Consider the following 17,969-nt stretch of genomic DNA (forward strand, 5'->3'; position numbering starts at 1 on the left):
AATCAGGCTCAGTCATGAGAGGTAAAAAGGGGGAATATTGGTGTTCAATGTGACTCAGAGAACCATGTCTCATTCAAGCTATTAAAGTGAGGGAGGATAAACCCTGTGGTTTATATATATATACACACATATACAATACAATTCATACATTTCAAGTGCCACAAAGTTGTCCAAAACTTTTTAGGACCTCTGAATATTATATATACAGTATAACTCTTAAACCTTGGAATAGCTAAAATGAGAATCATCAAAAAACGTCTTGGAATACCACAGATATACATGAAAGATTATATGTCTTTCTCAGAGCATTATTCATGATTTGAGACATTATATAGGTCAATAAATTTGTCTAAATCTCCTCACATCTACAACATTCAATGTGTGTGTGTGTCAGTCTGCACGGTGAAACTGAGCTTGACCACAGCACAGACAGCTTGTGTTCCAATAGAAGGGAGGTGACGATGAATCACACATCGTAACATGTCATGTAACATGATGCTTTGCCGTTATAAATTTTTATCTGAAACGATTTACCTTGCTGTCTTTCATTTTGTTGTTGGTGGGATGAGAGCTTATGACTCAGGAACATTACAATGTAACCGCAGGGCAAGCAGGGGAGATTATTGTTGTTGCAACCATGTGCTTCCCACTCCTTTCATTTGAGAGAGGAATTTCAAAAACGGAAAGGGGTGTTCCTACTTAAGGAATTATCTTAACTACTACCTTAGATATTAGATAAACAGACAATTTTTTTATGTGGTAAAAAACGTGTGATATTTTGGCTTTCGCAACATCTGGTCACTTGACAGAATGACATTTAAAAAATACATGGAAAAAATGTATAAATTCAGTAGTCATATTTATTTAAGCCTGCAGTACAGATTAAAATATCATTAACATTGAACATTCTTAGTTGAACATTTTTTATTTTTTAAACATCACAAATTAAATTAAACTTATCTCAAGAATCACCAACAGATTGTAACCTCTAAAATGCAATAATTTTCTATTAAAAGTCTATTTGAATTTGCAACTAGTGTCTAAGAAACATCTAAAACCCCAACTGGCAAAACTTACATTTATTAAATGTAATACATTTTATTTATTTAAAATATTTAAATAACATTCTTTTTTCTTTTTCTTTTCCCTATTTGTGTCTAACAAATGAGATTTTTTTTATTTTTTATCCCGAATCATTCATATACTTTTTGTAAAACACTGCACTATTTCAACAGACATTTTTAAAGAGTTTTGCAAATTCTGCATTTTTCTGAATTATTTTGCAGTAATCACTTTCTTATCTGCAGATAAATCAAGCTGAATTCTTAAACCAGAGACATTTTTTTCCCCAACGTTTACATTTCTGTTGAAAATTATCTGAACTTAAATGGCCATTGAAATCATTACTCTTCGGTTTACAATTTTTTGGCATTTCTTTGTGCAATATTTTTTGTCCATCTAAATCATTGTGAAGAGTTTTTTCCCCTTATGTTTTAAAATCTGCATATTGCATCACAGTTATATGCCCTTGCATATACATAATACAATTTAGGGGGGTTTTATCTAAGCACATAATGAAGAGTAGCAAATAACTGTACTAAAGTAAAAGTACATTTAATAAAATAAAATAAAAATTTACTCAAGTAGAAGTAAAAGTACTAATATAAATATTTACTTGAGTAAGAGTAAGAAATTATCCAATTAAAAGAGTACTCAAGTAGTAAGTAACTCATTACTTTCACAAATGACATAATAGACGTTAACACCCCTATATTCCATTACATAATACACATTTAACATATATTACAGAATTGTTATTATTATGAATGGAAACTCTGTCATCATTCACCATCATGTTGTTCCAAACCTGACTTTCTTCCATGCGACACAATAAGGAAATATTAGACACAATGTCTAATAGTCACTATTTACTTTCAGAGAATGTTTTTTTCTCCACATTTTGAAAGTGAATGGTTACCAAGAATGTCAGTCCCTAACATTCAACATATTTTGTGTTCCACATAATACAAAGACAAAATGAGGGTAAGGAAATGATGCCAGAATATTAAATTATGGCTGAGCTATCACTTTAAAGGGATAGTTCACCCAAAAATGAAAATTCTCTCATCATTTACTCACCCTCATTCCATCCCAGATGTGTATAATTTCCTTTCTTCTACAAAACACAAATTAAGATTTTTAGAAGAATATTTAGCTCTATATGCCAAACTTTTGATGCTCCAAAAAGCACATACAGGCAGCATAAAAGTAATCTATAAGACTCCAGTAGTTAAATTCATATCTTCAGAAGTGATATGATAGGTGTGGGTGAGAAACATATCAATATTTGACATTTTGTGCTAGATATTCTTCTCCCTGCCCAGCAGGGGCCGATATGCAGAGTGAAAAAGAAAGTGAATCATCAAAAACACAAGAAGAAGAATGTGAAAGTGATCTGTTTCTCATCCACATCTTTCACATTGCTTCTGAAGATGCTGATTTAACTACTTAAGAGTCTTATGGATTTTGTTTAGCTTTAAAATGTTGCCACCCATTCACTTGCATTGTATGGACCTACAGAGCTGAGAAATTCTTCTAAAAATATTACTTTGAGTTCAGCAGATGAAAGAAAGTCATACACATCTGGGGTGGCGTGAGGGTGAGTAAATAATGAGAATTAAAAATTTTGGGTGAACTATCCCTTTAAGGGCTCTTGTCAGATCTGGATGAATTTGTCAATAAAGAGAGGTTTGGAAACATTTCTAGTAATTATTACTGTGAAATGTGAAAATGTCCCACAAGGACATTATATATAATGCTGAAATATAAACAAAAGCAAGATCATGCTTTATTAATGCCTACTTTAGTGTAGTTACAGTTTTCAGTGTCGTAAGTATTTAGATAATTAGTTCTGTACAGCAGTACCACCACTCTCTAAATGCAGAGTATGAAGCCTAATACGTAGGGCACCAACCCCAGTCGTGGAACACTGGGGTTGGTGCCCCCTATCCACTATACACTGCACTATTTCGAGTGTCCGCCATTTTGTAGGAGTGTAGGACGGAATTCTGAGTGAGTCACTCATTCCCTACTTTTGTTCACTCATTCTTACCCATAATGCACTCATTAATTTTAAGTGTAATTAGAGCCAAAACTTACCTCAGCGTGCTGCCTTAAATTAAAGCTCAGATTTTAATCTTGAAATATCAGCTTGTCTTGGTGTTATATAAAGGCATTTTATGTCAAAACTATAATTTTTTCACTGTGTGGAGTGAAGAAAGTGTTTCACTTTGAAGAGTTTGATGCTGCAGCACTGACGACTACAGTGACAAGTCTGTGACTGTGGCAGCTGCGTAAACTTCTGCTCTTGTAAAAGTCCCATTCAATAATCTCTCAATAAATTACACATTAATTAAAATTAAACCCAGTAATGTATCGACAGGAATGCCGCCCATTGTAAAGAAGTAAAAGTAAACTTGAGTGAGAGTAAAAAGTACCCACTTTTAAACCTACTCTAAAAGTAAATTTTTCCCCCAAAAGGTTACTCAATTAAATGTGACAGAGTAAATGTAGTTCATTACTACCCACCTCTGTCATGAAGACAACAACTCCATACTAGAATATACAAACAGCTTTAAATTCTTACATTACCATTACAGATTCTTATTACAGTACAGCTGCCAACAGCCCCATAAATGTAAAGATGAAAGACTCGTCCAGTCTGCCATGACTGACCTCTGCAATTTCACTTGGACATGATAAACTTTGACTAAAAGTGAGAGAGGGGTCATGACAGATTTAGAAAGCACTGACCCCAACTGCCATGAGACTGCCATTATTCAGCTTACTGTACAAATGTGCCTGGATATGTTCCTGGCAGGCAGCAGATACCCAAGCCCCACCCCCATTCCTAATCCTAACCATATGGAGCCTGTGAGGCTGAGTAGCCTGCCAGGAACAACTGTAGTCACCTTTCTCCCATTGCACCTTATTCATGAGTCCAATGGCTCTTGTAATCAAGATCAAATAATAAAATAATTGTATTTCAAATCACTAAATATAAAATGAAATAATGTTTTCCTAATTTTCTATGCACAAATATCTCATAATCATTAAGCATTGTCTGAGTAAAATCAGCTCCATTTCTCTGTGGGATAAAATTGACCCATTCAATGATCGTGTTTTATCCAGGGTCATTTTCGCAACGGGTTAGTAGCTGCCAACATCAGGTGACCACATCAATTGTAAGGCACACTGGATCTAATGGTGACAAAGCTCCACATAGCCCTCATTTGTGTGAATGAGCTGAAACCACATGACCGTGCGCGGCTAGACTGAGCCACACTGGAGTCTAGTTAGTCTGCTGGTGAGAGACGTCAGGGCGACGTAATGACGCCTCCCTCTACCCCCCTCCAGAGCGTAGTTCCGTAGCTCGTGTGCATGCCTGATGGGTCTCGCCACTTGGGTCTCTGCTAGTCTGGCCTCAGGCACTGGATGGCTATATTAGGAGGCTGCTAGCCGGCAAAAAAAAAAAGAAAAAAGGTTGCAGCTGTGATGTCATTGTCATGCCGCGGAGGCATGACTTCACAGGTCTTATCAGCTGTGTGCTTGTGTTATATTCTGCCTTGCACACACGCACATACATTCACTCACTCTTCATCTGTCACTTCACTAGCATGCAAATGCAGCTTTTAAAAGGCGCAAGACTCTGCACCCAGATACCTTGTAACCATGCCAACCACTTGTTTGACATAGTTGACAAGACAATGAGGGATTGAGCCCATGAGTGGAGGCAAATTTGACCCTGATCCAGGAATGTGAAACATTCCTATTGAGGAAATGATCAGTCTATTAATGATTAGCCTTACAAATGCAGTTATAATTGTCTGACACTTTGTGACTGTTGGAGATGCTTCACAGAACAATGGCTCCCTTTTGCATGCACAGAGACAATTTTACTCCATCTTCATTTTTCACTCCAGTCTGACTGAGCAGCTAATACGAGACATGATGGTTGAGGAATTACAGTGGGGGTCTAAGTCTAAGACCACTAGTGAAAATGCTTCTATTTGCATTTTTCTAATTTAATACATATTTTATTTCAAATTATATTACATTAAATATATGAATTTCAGAATTTCTTAGTATTTCTTAGACATTCATTGATGGACTGGAGTCACATGGATTACTTTTATGCTGCCTAAATGTAACTTTTGGACCAACAAATGGCTGGCACTCGTTTACTTGCATTAAAAGGGCCTGACAGAGCTCTATTTTCTTCAAAAAATCTTGTGTTCTGCTGAAGAAAAACACACACATCTGGGATGGCATCAGGGTAAGTGAATAATGAGATAATTTAAGTTTTTGTGTGAACTATTCCTTTAATGACAGCATGCGCTTAAAGGAACAGTTCACCAAAAAATGAACTGAAGAAAAATGAATTTTAAGAAAAAAAATTCTTATCATTTGCACATCCTCATGCCATCCCAGATGTATGTGACTTTCTTTCTTCAGCAGAAAACAAATGAACATATTTAGAAGAATATTTCTCTGTAGGTCCTCACAATGCATATGAATGAGTATCAGACTTTCAAGGTTCCAAAAGCACAAAGGCAGCATCAAAGTGATCCATATGACTCCAGTGGTTAAATCCATGTATTCAGAAGCCTATGCCTATGATAAGATCAATATTTCAGTCCTTTTTGTTCCAGAATCTTGTGAGCTTCAATGATAGGAAGGAAATTTGATCTTTTGAGGAGTTAACATGCTCACAAATTTGCTTACATAATGACCTAGAAATAGTGCAGAATTTGAAATATTCCTTATTTATTTTGTCATGACGTTTCACTTTTTTTCAAAATCATAAAATTTAATATAGACTTCATAGTTTAAATTTGATTTTGAATCCCATTTTGTCAATGTGGTCTTAGATTTTTGGACCTCACTGTAAATAATTGAAATCTATCATTTGACAAATGTACTGTATAACACAAGTATGTGATGTACTCACAAATGCCTGTTCTTGGATTGAATCTCTAATCACAATTTACATTTTCTTGTTGAAAGACCTACAATGAAAAGATATTAAAACAACGAAGCCTGACTAATGAATAAGTGTTTCCTTTTGTAAGAGCCTGTATTTTCTAAGTAATAAATCTATCAGGTAATTAGTATGATGTTATGCCTTTCCTGTACCATGTTGCAGGGATTTGGGTGGATGCTGGGTGGGAAAGTGAGAAAGGGTTCAGGCTCCATTAAAGGGAGTCTGACTGTCTCCTTCTCCACCCCTTGGCTGGCCCTTTTAAAGGTGTCAGATGAAAAGCAGCCCCCCCCCCCATGTCACTCTCTAGCATTCATCTGCCTGCAGTCTTTCTCGCCTCCACAACACCCACGTCTTTTCTCTCCTCCTCAGCTGCCCACACACTCCCTGCTCACGCTCCTTCTGACACATACGCCCTGGCTCCTGTCTCCCAGCCTGCCGCCACGGGTTGTCCCTGTAAACTCAGGATGCTGGACCCCCGCCTTGCGCCACGGTGATCCCATCCGCTGTTGTCCACGCTTTCCCCTGCGTATATCCTGTGAGTGGGCCGGCCCGCCATTGATAGCGAATGAGGAGAGCCGTGGCTTCCCTTTTCCGCCCCTCTCCAGACCCAGCATTAGGGCGAGAGCAAACTACAGTGACCAGCAGCGCAGCAGCAGACGCCCTCAACCTGGAAGTTCCAAAAGCGTTCTTTTGAAACATTCCATTCCATGCCAAGAAGGGTTTCCTGCTCTCACACCCAGCCCCCGCCCCACCCTCTGCGCCCGGCCTCCCCTGCCCAGACAAGGGCTCATTCAGGGCTTCCTGGAGTACCACCTTCAATTATCTCAAGGCTAGAGAGAAAGTGCTGATGTTATACAATGCTGATAAAGTTCCCTTCAATGCATTCCTCACTAAGGCAGAGTGGTGTAATCAAAGGCGGGGCTGGTTACTCTGGCCCGAAATCCCGCCAACAACAGGGGTAACAGAGAAAGGGAGACTCTGAGAGAGATAAAGAGACAGAAATGGCAAATGAGAGTTGGGGGGAAAAAAGAGTGACCTTGGATTAGAAGAATGAGTGGAACAAGAGAGCCAATGCGGAGCGAGGGAGGGAAGAAATGACAGAGAGGGAGAGTCTGGGGCTCTTCTCCAGCTGTTTACAGGGCTATGGGTCACAGGAGTTCATTTCCTCCATAGCACACACGTCTTTATCTGGCTCATCTGCGCAGGGCTGATTGGAGCCTGGGGGACTGCAGGGGGGGATACTAGGAGTGTCTTCCACTGTCCCAGCCTGTGTCCCTTTTCCTTTCATTTAAGAGGGGTGCATGATCCACCCGTTACACATCCTCTACAGACTTCTGATGCTATTGCAGTGTACTGGTGCCTTTGTCCTTGCATGTGATTCAGTGTAGAAACCGGACCTCTCTGATCCACAGTGTGTCTCCATCAGTGTTATGTCTGCTGGCACACAATGGCTGTTTCCATACATATTTTAGCAAGCCGTAATCATCTTGCAGAATTCTCTAGTTGAGAATTTGACATTACCTTGACAATTGTTCTTGCATCCCATTACCACCCCAAATCCAACCCTATTTCTATACACTTGTATTATGAGGATAGATCACCCAAAAATGTATGTTCTGTCATCTACTCACCCTTTTATTCCAAATCTTTAACTTTTTTCTTCTGTGGAACACAAGAGGAGAAATTTTGAAGAAAGCTGACCCTACCCTTTTTTCCTCACAAAGTGAATGTGACTGAGGCTGTCAGTCCCTAAAATTATGCCTAACATCTCATTTTGTGTTTCACGGAAGTAAGTGACATGTAACAACACGAGGAAGAGTAAATGATGTCCGAATTTGAATCTTTTTGGTGAACTATCCCTTTAAATGTTCCTTAATCTTTATTAATGAACTAATCCAAGGGGGAATTTAGACCTTGAGTTGGGACTCGTGCTCAAGCCCTCCAACATGGACAGCATGCCAAATATGTACTTTGATCTCATTCAATAACAGTACATGAAAATGTGAACATATGAAACTATATTCCCAGGGTTTGTTCAAATACCATTTCACCTAAATGTTGATTTCTTTTATATGCTATTAGCTTATTGGCTTAGTGATGCTGACCATGCACCCTGTATGAAGGAAGAGAAGGGACTTCAGAGTCTTGTAAGGGGAAACAAAAGTCTTCTGTCTAAACAGTGATGCATAAACAGGGACTAAAGTGAGTGAAGACTATAATCTTTGACATATTACTCATGGTAATGCATCATAAATGTGTAATACTACTCTCTTGAAAGAACACAAAACAGATACTAGTCACAGGTTGAGTAGAGGGGATGATGTGTCATCATTTGGATGAAAATAAAAAAGGGAATTAATTATGTAGCTGAACATCATTAACAGCAAACCTTACAACTCATGAGGAGTGAAGAGACTGTACATTTTTTTTATCATTGTTATAATAACATCTTTGTTTTTCATCCATTCAAGTTGTACCAGTCATTTCTACTTGCATTAATGAGTTTTCAAAGTCGACTTTCTTTATCAGTAATTCAATTCAAAGTGGTCAGAAATGTGAAACAACGTATCGCTTCAGGTTGTAACTGGCACAACTTGTATTTTTTTTAATTTAAGGCTGCAATTTAACTCACGTTTTCAATTTAACAGGGTTTAAGTTTGAAGAGAAGAGAAGAAAAGAGAAGAAAAGAGAAGAGTTGCCCCTGTGTGGGTCTGAACACAAGTGAGTCACAAATTTGCAGCCCACTCAAACACCCACACAAACCAGAGAGTGGGTGTGAAAGTGCTGGGCTCGCAGCCTACGGGCTTTACACTTAGAATGATCATCTCTCTCTTTCACTTTTTCTACTCCTCTGCACACATACACCTCTTCTACCCACGAGCTAAGCCCACACCGAGGGAGCAATTTATGATGTCATTTTCCTCAGATCTAAAGAAACACTGCACTCAAGATAATGTGTGGGCTATTATCTTCTATACATTTGCACTGTGTGTGTGTGTAAAATGCTGAATCTTTATGAGTATATACCGCATCCCTTAAGCTCTCTTTCAAACTTTTCTCATTTGCACAGCTCTGGCACAGTGAAACAATTGTTCACATTTCATTTCAACACCACGGATGAGAAACTCCCCCTCCTGCCGTGCACTGATCTCACTCCTCACATACACCGTGGATCTAAAAAGCCAAGTCTGGCACCTGCCAATCATCACCTACAGACCTAATTTTTCAAAACCGCATCAGTATGATATCAGCCACTTTCTACAAATGCCAATTACAGCCAAGCAGCTCACTCACTTATGGCAAAGATAAAGTAGACAAAAAAAGGAGAAAATATTAGACTTACCAGTGCAAAATCAGTCTAATTCATGTTCAGCAAGTCTGTCCATGTCCTGTTTCAGGAACCGTCATCTGAACCACTACAGGAAAATGAGCAGAAAATCAAATGTGTTATAAGTGCTGTTATCACACATTTATAACAGGCTTATTAGCTGTTTAATTCACTTGTGCACAGACGCTAGAAACACATGAAAAGTATAAATGTGTCTATACAGTATGAATCTAAAAGTCACTTACAATAATCATTCCATTCATCATTAACCAAAATGATGTTGTATAATATGTCCAATTCAAAGTAAACTCTTCAGGACTGTGAAGGAACATTTTGTTGAAATGGACCAGCTAGATGACACTCAATTGAGACAGATTGCTCATTAGAATATTTCACATTTGCGTGTGGGCGATCACCATCAGCCATTTTTCTACACAACACAAATAGTCTCCAGGCATGAGTGCTTCACTCACAAAACAATCTCAGATCAACCAAATAATCAAATATTATTTCTTCATCTATTAATTATGCATTCTATAGTACCTCTAACCCCTATTACAATAAAGTGTAGACAATAGACAAAAGGTTTCAAAACTATTGTGTAACCTAACATGCAAATGTAGCAATTATGGAGCTGTTGCTATAAAACTGAAGCTCTTTGAAGGCACTTTGATGTACTTATCTGAGATATACTATGGTATGAATCATTCACGTCCTTATCATTATGCCTGTTGAGGTGCTGGATCCATTAACAGCTCTTTTCAGGGCAAAAAGAAAAAAGAAATCCAAAAAAATTCACTGACATTTCTGACAGCACAAAGCAGACATTTTAATGCTCTACTCTGTAACTGATCAGATACACCATGTGATGAAAATTGAAATTATATTTTGATACGGGCTTGCTCAGAAATAATCAAATTTGTTCAGTATCTCTTGTGCAGTCGTTTAGAATTAAACAAATATGATGCACCAGATATTGAGCGTTTTAGTCTTCAAAGATGTGAAGTCAAAGTAGATTAAATAATACAGCTTAAATGATAAGAAATACAGGCATCAGGAGCAACTGTCCTCACCTTTTTAAACCGGATTGCTGCAGAAAAATGCTAAGAGTGGTACCAATAAGCTGCTGCCATATTGTTAACAACAACAGGAACAATTTAATTTCGATTAGACCAACAGTGAACAGGCTTGATTTTATTTTACTGTTTTCACATCACATTTCCTCTGATCACTGCCTGCACATTAAATGCCACTCAGTGTGTCTCATGTGTGCCCCCTGATGGAAAATATTTGAAACAAAGAAATTTACAAAATCACACTAAACAGGTATTTTTTAGACTATATATATATATATTAATAGATTAATTGAACATGGCATCAGTTGATGACATAGGCATAAAAGTGTAGGTCTACTTGGTTGACATCAAGTCAAATAAGACCAATTAAAAGGAATATAAAAGATTAATTTGAAAATTATTTGAAGTACTTTTAATTGCAAACGCAGAACAATAGGGCTCAGCACTAATATTGCTACTAGTAGCAGTCGTATTATTAGTGGTAGTGATGAAATTGTACGTTTGGGTTGCAGCTTGCTGCCAATCGCTCCAATTTGAGGGATGGGGGTGCAATGAGGGGTACTAGGGTGACCGGGTTCGTTGAATCCATGAGCATAATGTGTCCGTTCAGTCCACTCGCAGGCGTCCGGCCACTGCACTTAATCTTTCTAGACAGTGGTATTATCCTTGTCATTTCAAGAAAAAAAAAAGGGGAAACGGGAAATGTTTCCCCTCTCCAAACTCGCCCCTCTCTTATTCCCCAACTCAATTCTTTCAGTCCCCCCGGGGCAACAGCATTCCAAAACACACACAAGAATTTCCTTTTCTTCAGTTCACAAACCCTCCCCTCCTCCTCCTCACTTCATAAAGAGGGAAAAAGAATACATCACCAAATAGCCCTTACACCAAATAACAAAAATCAAGAAATGAAACATCTCAATGTCTGTGTTACTTATGACTTTGTTGTTATGCCACTTTCCACAGCCTCTCTCTGCATTTAAAATGCATTTGTCAGAACGCACAGAGACCACACACACACATGTTGGTTTTACTATATTTGTGAAGCCATCTCATAGACTTTCCTGCATTTCATAGCAGGCTAAAGATATATTCTATCCGCTACCCCTAAACCTAACCCTCACAGAAACCTGTGAACTTCATTAGATTTAAAGATAAACATAATTTAGTCTTTATTTTTTTTGCTTTTGAGGACCAGCTAAAAGGTCCTCACAAGCAAATTTCAAGTCGGTTTTCTCAAGTTTTACTATATTTGTGAGGACATTTTCAAAAATGTGGTCTTCACAAGTATAGCTAACCCCCACCCCCCCACCCCCCCCAAACGCACACTGTTGCTACTTCATGCTATGTGTATCGTGCATGCGGCATTATAAATTCGAGGTTTGAGGCACAAACCGACATGAATGCAGGAAGGAGTAACTAGCATTGTTTTTTTCCTTAAATATTACAGCAAAAGCATCATATTTGTGGCTATTGGCCATATGCCACTTGGTGGTTTTACAGAAGAAAAGAAAAAAATGCTCAATGCATGAACAATCTGCAGCTTTTGGCACAATATAATAAATTATTTCATGAAATGCATCAAGAACGCACCTATTGTTTGACCTCGCTGCACGCTCACATTCTTCCTCGCCGCATCATCGCAGTTGATATCGGTCAATCTGTTTCTGTGTGTCCAGAGGGGGGAAAGGAGGCAGAGAAAAAGAAAGGTATGACATTTTTTTTTAGCTCAATCGTAAAAATGAGAGTGCTACTCCGAGACACTTCGTGTTCATCATCGCGTCTTTCATTCATCTGCGTGTCATTTCCCTTTTCCTTGTGGCGCCGGTCGCCTCAGGGCTTTACAAGTTGTGCATTAACATACCGAATGGGTTGGAAATGCCGCTGCTGCCCCATTCACATGAACCAGGCTTCTGACTTCACTAACCAGCAGTTCAGTTGAGCACCCCCCTCCCCCTGCCGGGGCTGTCCCTGCGTTCGCGGATATAATGGTGATAAAACGCAGGCATGCGATATATGCGCAATTTTTTCGTGCAAAACATTTGAGGAAAGTCCTAAGTCAAAAATAGACTTTTGTGCAAGAAAGGCGAAAGTTAAATGCTGAGATGACATAATTTCTTCTAAGTTATGCTGATTTTATGCGCATGTTTCTGAGAACAGAATGGGGACAAAACATATGGGTCATTTGTGGGCAGATGATAAAGATTTGAACTGTAAATTCAAAGGGGAAATTTGTCAATGCATTTTGTTTTTCATGTCAAAAATGCACTTAATTAAATTAAGGTTCCAATACCAAAATATATATTACAGTCTGATGTCATTGAAGAACCTATTTAGATTACACACAAAAAAATAATTTATAATTTATTTTTATCTAGTTTTTTAAAAAGCCATTCGTGTACTGATGCTTAAAAGAACACAGAAGCCAATATACTAATCTGAAGCATCTATAATATAACATCAATGGTTTTTCCAGTCTCCAAAGGACCATCTAGCCTAAGAAACCATTTAGCAAAACATTATTCTAGATATCAAGTTGGTTCTTTTCTTGACCGAATGTGCTGCACAGAACCACCAAAGAATATATCATTTAGAGTATTTACTGTAGTGTGCCTTGCTTTAAAGACATTTTGAATATCTTAATTACTGTCAAAAATTATCATCACAGTTTTTAATCGCCAGATGGAAACTTATGTAGTGGTTTTCTCAGGTTACTCAATTGTTCCCTCTAAAATCAGTTTAGAAACTTGAATCTAATAGAAGAGATAGTTAACAATAAAGGCTTTCAATTAATTGATTCACATTAGAACTAAATTCATTTCAAACCATTAAAGCCTCTTATGTGTATTTAGATCATTTGTAATAAACTAACATTCCCTAGATGTGGATTTTGAATCATAAAAGATGTATGTCTCTAACTGATGCAGGGAATGATAGCTCATCCCATTCCTCATATGTGCAGAATAATCTTTTTGAAGTCTAATGAAATGGTGTTATAACCATGTCTGCAATGTAAGAGCACACAAAATCTCCTCAAGGAATACAAGAGCATTTAAGACTTGGATTAATGGAATCTAGAAAGTCTCCAATAATTTCCTAAGCCACAATTTCAATTGCAGTGTAGCCAGATGCAGAATTGTGCATATTAACAAATGAGTAATATTATTATTTTCCCTCATTTAAGACCTTTTGTTGATGTATATTGATATGGGAAACCACTGATCATTGTGTACAAAATGGTTCCCCCTTTGTTTCCCCTCCCTCCATCAACAGCCAAATTGTTTTTTACAGTAGACACACGGGGTTTCACCAGAGAGTAAGACTAGCAGGAAACAAGTACAATGGGGGTTCACCTAACTGACCACATCATCTCATTCAGAACATTAACTCTCTTCTCCAATCCACACACAGCCTTGTCCCAAACACAGATAGGATGCGTAGGGGAAATACAACAGTTGTGGGAGGTGCCCAATGATTTACATAAAATTTCCAAAGTGCCAGATTGGCATATGATGAAATGTCTCCTTTTTCCGTTCTCTCTCTCTCTCTCTCTCTCTCTCTCTCTCTCTCTGTTACAGAAAGCATCTTAGAAAAGCTTTTCAAGGGAAGGATGAGCGGATGATGAACTTGGGGAAATTTGCTCAACAGAAGCTCGCCATTTCACAGGATTTAAATATATAAGAAATTATATAAGAAATAAGAAATTTACAAAGGTTGAATTGAGTGAATAGAATAAATACTAACTAAAAACTTCAATGAAGTGTAAAACAATTTTGAAGAAAAACTTGAATGTGACAAATTCTTTTAAAATCATTATTTTTTAGACTAATGAGATTTAAACTGAAAACCTTCGCATGATCTTGTTTGTAGCTACTATATATTCTTTTTCTGATCTAATCGGTGTGAGCACATCTGCACACAGCAAAATATGAAAACATAACCTGCACAGCATGTCTCTTCAGCCCTGCTCTCACACACATAGCACAATATGAGCATTTACTGGTATGGAAACATTTTAAATATCAGTTTCACAGCTGCATCAACCAAATGAGACACAAGTGACAGACAAAGAGTGAGCACAAAATTTATGATAATTCAGTTCCTATATACTAAAGTGGAATAAGATGCATAACAGAACATATTATTTCAAATAAACGGTGAATAAAGATGTGACTTCGTGAAGTTATTTCCCTAAATCTCACACTTGGAATAAAATGATGCAGCTAAATATTTGCAAATATATATTTATTTTTGTCAAAAAAAGAAAACTGATAATTGATAATAATCTATTTATTTATCAGATTATTATCACTAAGAATCTGATAATGAATCTACTATAATCATATCAAATATTCACTTCATATTTTAAGTACTCAATATTTCAGTAGGAAACTACAGAACTGAGGATAGCAATTTGATTCTTCAGTTATGCTGTGATCAAAAATGTCCTTATGTTTTAACCAATTTCATGATAGACCAATAATATACTGCACTCAAAATGTTAAACTACAGTAGCAACATTTTACAAGGAAACAATACCCATAGCACATATTGTTCATTTATCTATCAAAACCAATAAGCAGGACTACTTTCTTAGACTCAGAAACTGTTCAACAACCTTAATTTCAACTATTTAAATATACCTCTAAAACGTTGAAAAAGCCTTTCCAGTTTATGGGAAGTGAAATCTGGAAACAGAATTATGACACCTGAACTGTACACAAACCAGAATGGTTAATAAACGTCTGGATTACCACTGGCAAATACAAGCAAAATTAGAGAGATTAGTCCATGGCTGTGCTGATGTAGACATTAGCAAACAATACCAGTCTCATCCTGACAAGTAACTTCCATCAACTGTGACTTCAGTCGGCTGTGGCTAGAATTTGTTTAACCATAGTCTAAAGGACATGTTGCCTTTGTTTAGTTAGACCAGAACTATTGTAATGAATAACCGCTGCTGTTGTGTACAGTTTAAATGTCACAATTTTTTATCATATATTATAAAGAATAAATTGTCCTGCTGCATTTGGTTTCTACATTCTTACATATTGGAATCTGAGGTACATTTAAAAGTCAAATTGTGCAGGATACATTTTCTATACCAACACAATAACACAATGATTGGGATATTGAATTTGAAGATAATTAGTAACAAAGGTTCTCATTCATAGATAGGTGCAATTTTCATGAAAAGAGTTTTTGCAGATTTTTCTTCATGAGAAAAACATGTTTTTATTTTACCTGAGCACTCAGTGACCCCAAAGACCCCTAACCTGTCAATTAGACTGTCAGCTATAGAACTGATTTCCAAAGCTCACAAACCCCCGTTTTAGCACAAACAGTATTAAAATGGGAAATGCAGAAACGCTTAGTGAAGTACATTTGTGTGTGTGTGTGTGTGTGTGTGTGTGTCAATTTAATTAATACACAAGATGAACTAATTACATTATCTTATCTGGTAGTGGTGTTTGAATTACTCACAAAGAGTAAATCAATTCAGAAAGATCTGTATTCAGAACTGAATATTCAAGTGAGCCATGTAATAATTGAGTTTAAATGACAAAACAGATTTTAATCCTGCAATGTTATCTAAAATCAACAATTTGATTATGTTTTATTGAATTTAAATCAATGCTCTGTGGCACCAGGGACTTTGATACATACTTTGATGTATTTGATTGGATTGTAGGATTGCTTTTGTATGCGTGAACAACACATCCTGCAGAGAAAAAAGTTGAAAATCTTAAGTATGAGAGTGAATGTGAGCGAGTTGATACTTGCTAATATTGCATTCCTCTGTGCTTGATTTTGAACATTAAAAAAGCCACTTGTGAGCTGCACATCCATAGAAACGTCCCTCTTTGTTTGTCATTTGTAAGGACGGAATGAGACCACCTCTCAGACTACACACCCTTTAAAGACATCGCTGCATTAATCAGTGAGTTGGAAGTGAAAAATATCGCCAACCCTGCGGGGATACAACATCAAGACACTTCACACTCCCAGCAGACAGTGCGATTTTAACAGCACCACAGGTGGGTTTCTTTGTATCCCCTCCCGGTTGTGCCCCATTTTGGGAAAGCCCCTCGGCGGCAGGCTGCAACCGTCTCCAGCTGAACCTGAAATACAAGCCTGAGCTCTGGATTTTCCCACTGCAGCGTGGGGATTGATTCCCAGGGATCCGTCTGAGCTAAACCCTCTTAAATGTCCCTCTTGCTTTTGTCTTCACGTTTCATCTGAAATTCACAGCATTCAGCGCACCATTGAGCACCGTTTCAGAGAGCACAGGAATGCTCCAGGTTTGACAGGCACCCCAGCCCTCTGCAAATGTATGTGCTGGGTGGAATATTTCATGTACACACACACAAACTTGTCCATGTTGTGCACAAGCACACACATGCACTTGGTCACCCACACACATTGAGCTACACCCTCCCACACAAATATCTATATCCAAACATCCAAGTGCACATGCACAGGGCACACACACACAGTGAGACATTTCCACCCACACACATGCGCAAATACAATATGTTTCTCACGAGAGCTCTGATCTTGCTTGGTACGGAATGGGGTACAACACAAACAAATACGCTTTATAATGGCATTAGCTGAGCCCCTGCTGCGAAGTTTAAGCAGTTTGGGAAGAAGCAGATATGTTTGTAAATGTGTGTGTATATACGTGTGTGAGAGTGTGTGTGCTATTTATCACTCTACCACACAAATGCAGAGAACAAAGAGCAAAGCTAGATTTCTGCCCCTTACATTCCATTCTTGGAGAGACACACTCTCAGCACAGAGAAAACAACTACTGATGCCAGTCTCTCAACAGCACCACACAGCACAGAGCAGCACACAGGAAACAGTTAAGCACCTCTTTTCTTTTATGTGTAGTTTAATTTTTTTTATTTATTTTTTTTGCAATTAGTAATAGCAGAGCAACAACTTTCAAATAATAATAAATAAAAAAAAACTCATGAAATATGATTGGTCTATCATGAGTAAGTAATGCAAATGAAATCCAACTGTTGCTGAATTTGTATTTTTTTTAAGTCAAACATAAGTATTCCATTATAACTTAAAATGTCTTCAGAATCTTACCTGTAAACATGGCGTGCTGTGATTTGTCTCGTCCCATCTCTCTTTCTATCACCCTCACTCAGTGTCCTCCAACGCTCATGTGCCTGTGACTGACTGCAGTGTCCTGTTGAAATTCTACTGTTCTGTGTGTGTGTGTGTGTGTGTGTGTGTGTGTGTGTGTGTGTGTGTGCAGGCTGAGCCGCTTGCAGTGCTTCTCTGCGAGTGTCATGCTGGAAGTGTCGTATCCACAGGCTGTGTTGGGTTTAACTACATAGAATCTCTCAACCACCCCCATGGCTGCATGGTAAATGTGTTCCAGCCCCCACACACATTCACTGCCTACTTTAAAATGCCTTCACCTGACCATCCTACCTCAGTCACCCCACACATAGTTCAGTTTATCCCTCACTCATTCTTTTTCCAGTTTTTGTCTCTTTTGTTT

The 17,969-nt window shown here is 37.9% G+C and overlaps 1 long non-coding RNA gene across 1 annotated transcript in view; it reads right to left on the reverse strand.

Moving 5' to 3' along the window:
* Positions 1 to 17,697, reverse strand: part of LOC127659301 (uncharacterized) — a 30,159-nt gene extending 12,462 nt beyond the window's left edge. The window contains exons 1-2 of the long non-coding RNA XR_007972516.1: positions 17,549 to 17,697; positions 9,387 to 9,459 (exon numbers count right to left, since the gene is read on the reverse strand). This is a non-coding gene — a long non-coding RNA (uncharacterized LOC127659301). The remainder of the gene's footprint in view (positions 1 to 9,386; positions 9,460 to 17,548) is intronic.
* Positions 17,698 to 17,969: the final 272 nt, after the last annotated feature.

Source organism: Xyrauchen texanus, chromosome 18 (assembly GCF_025860055.1).
Source record: "Xyrauchen texanus isolate HMW12.3.18 chromosome 18, RBS_HiC_50CHRs, whole genome shotgun sequence".
In the NCBI taxonomy this organism is placed as follows: domain Eukaryota; kingdom Metazoa; phylum Chordata; class Actinopteri; order Cypriniformes; family Catostomidae; genus Xyrauchen; species Xyrauchen texanus.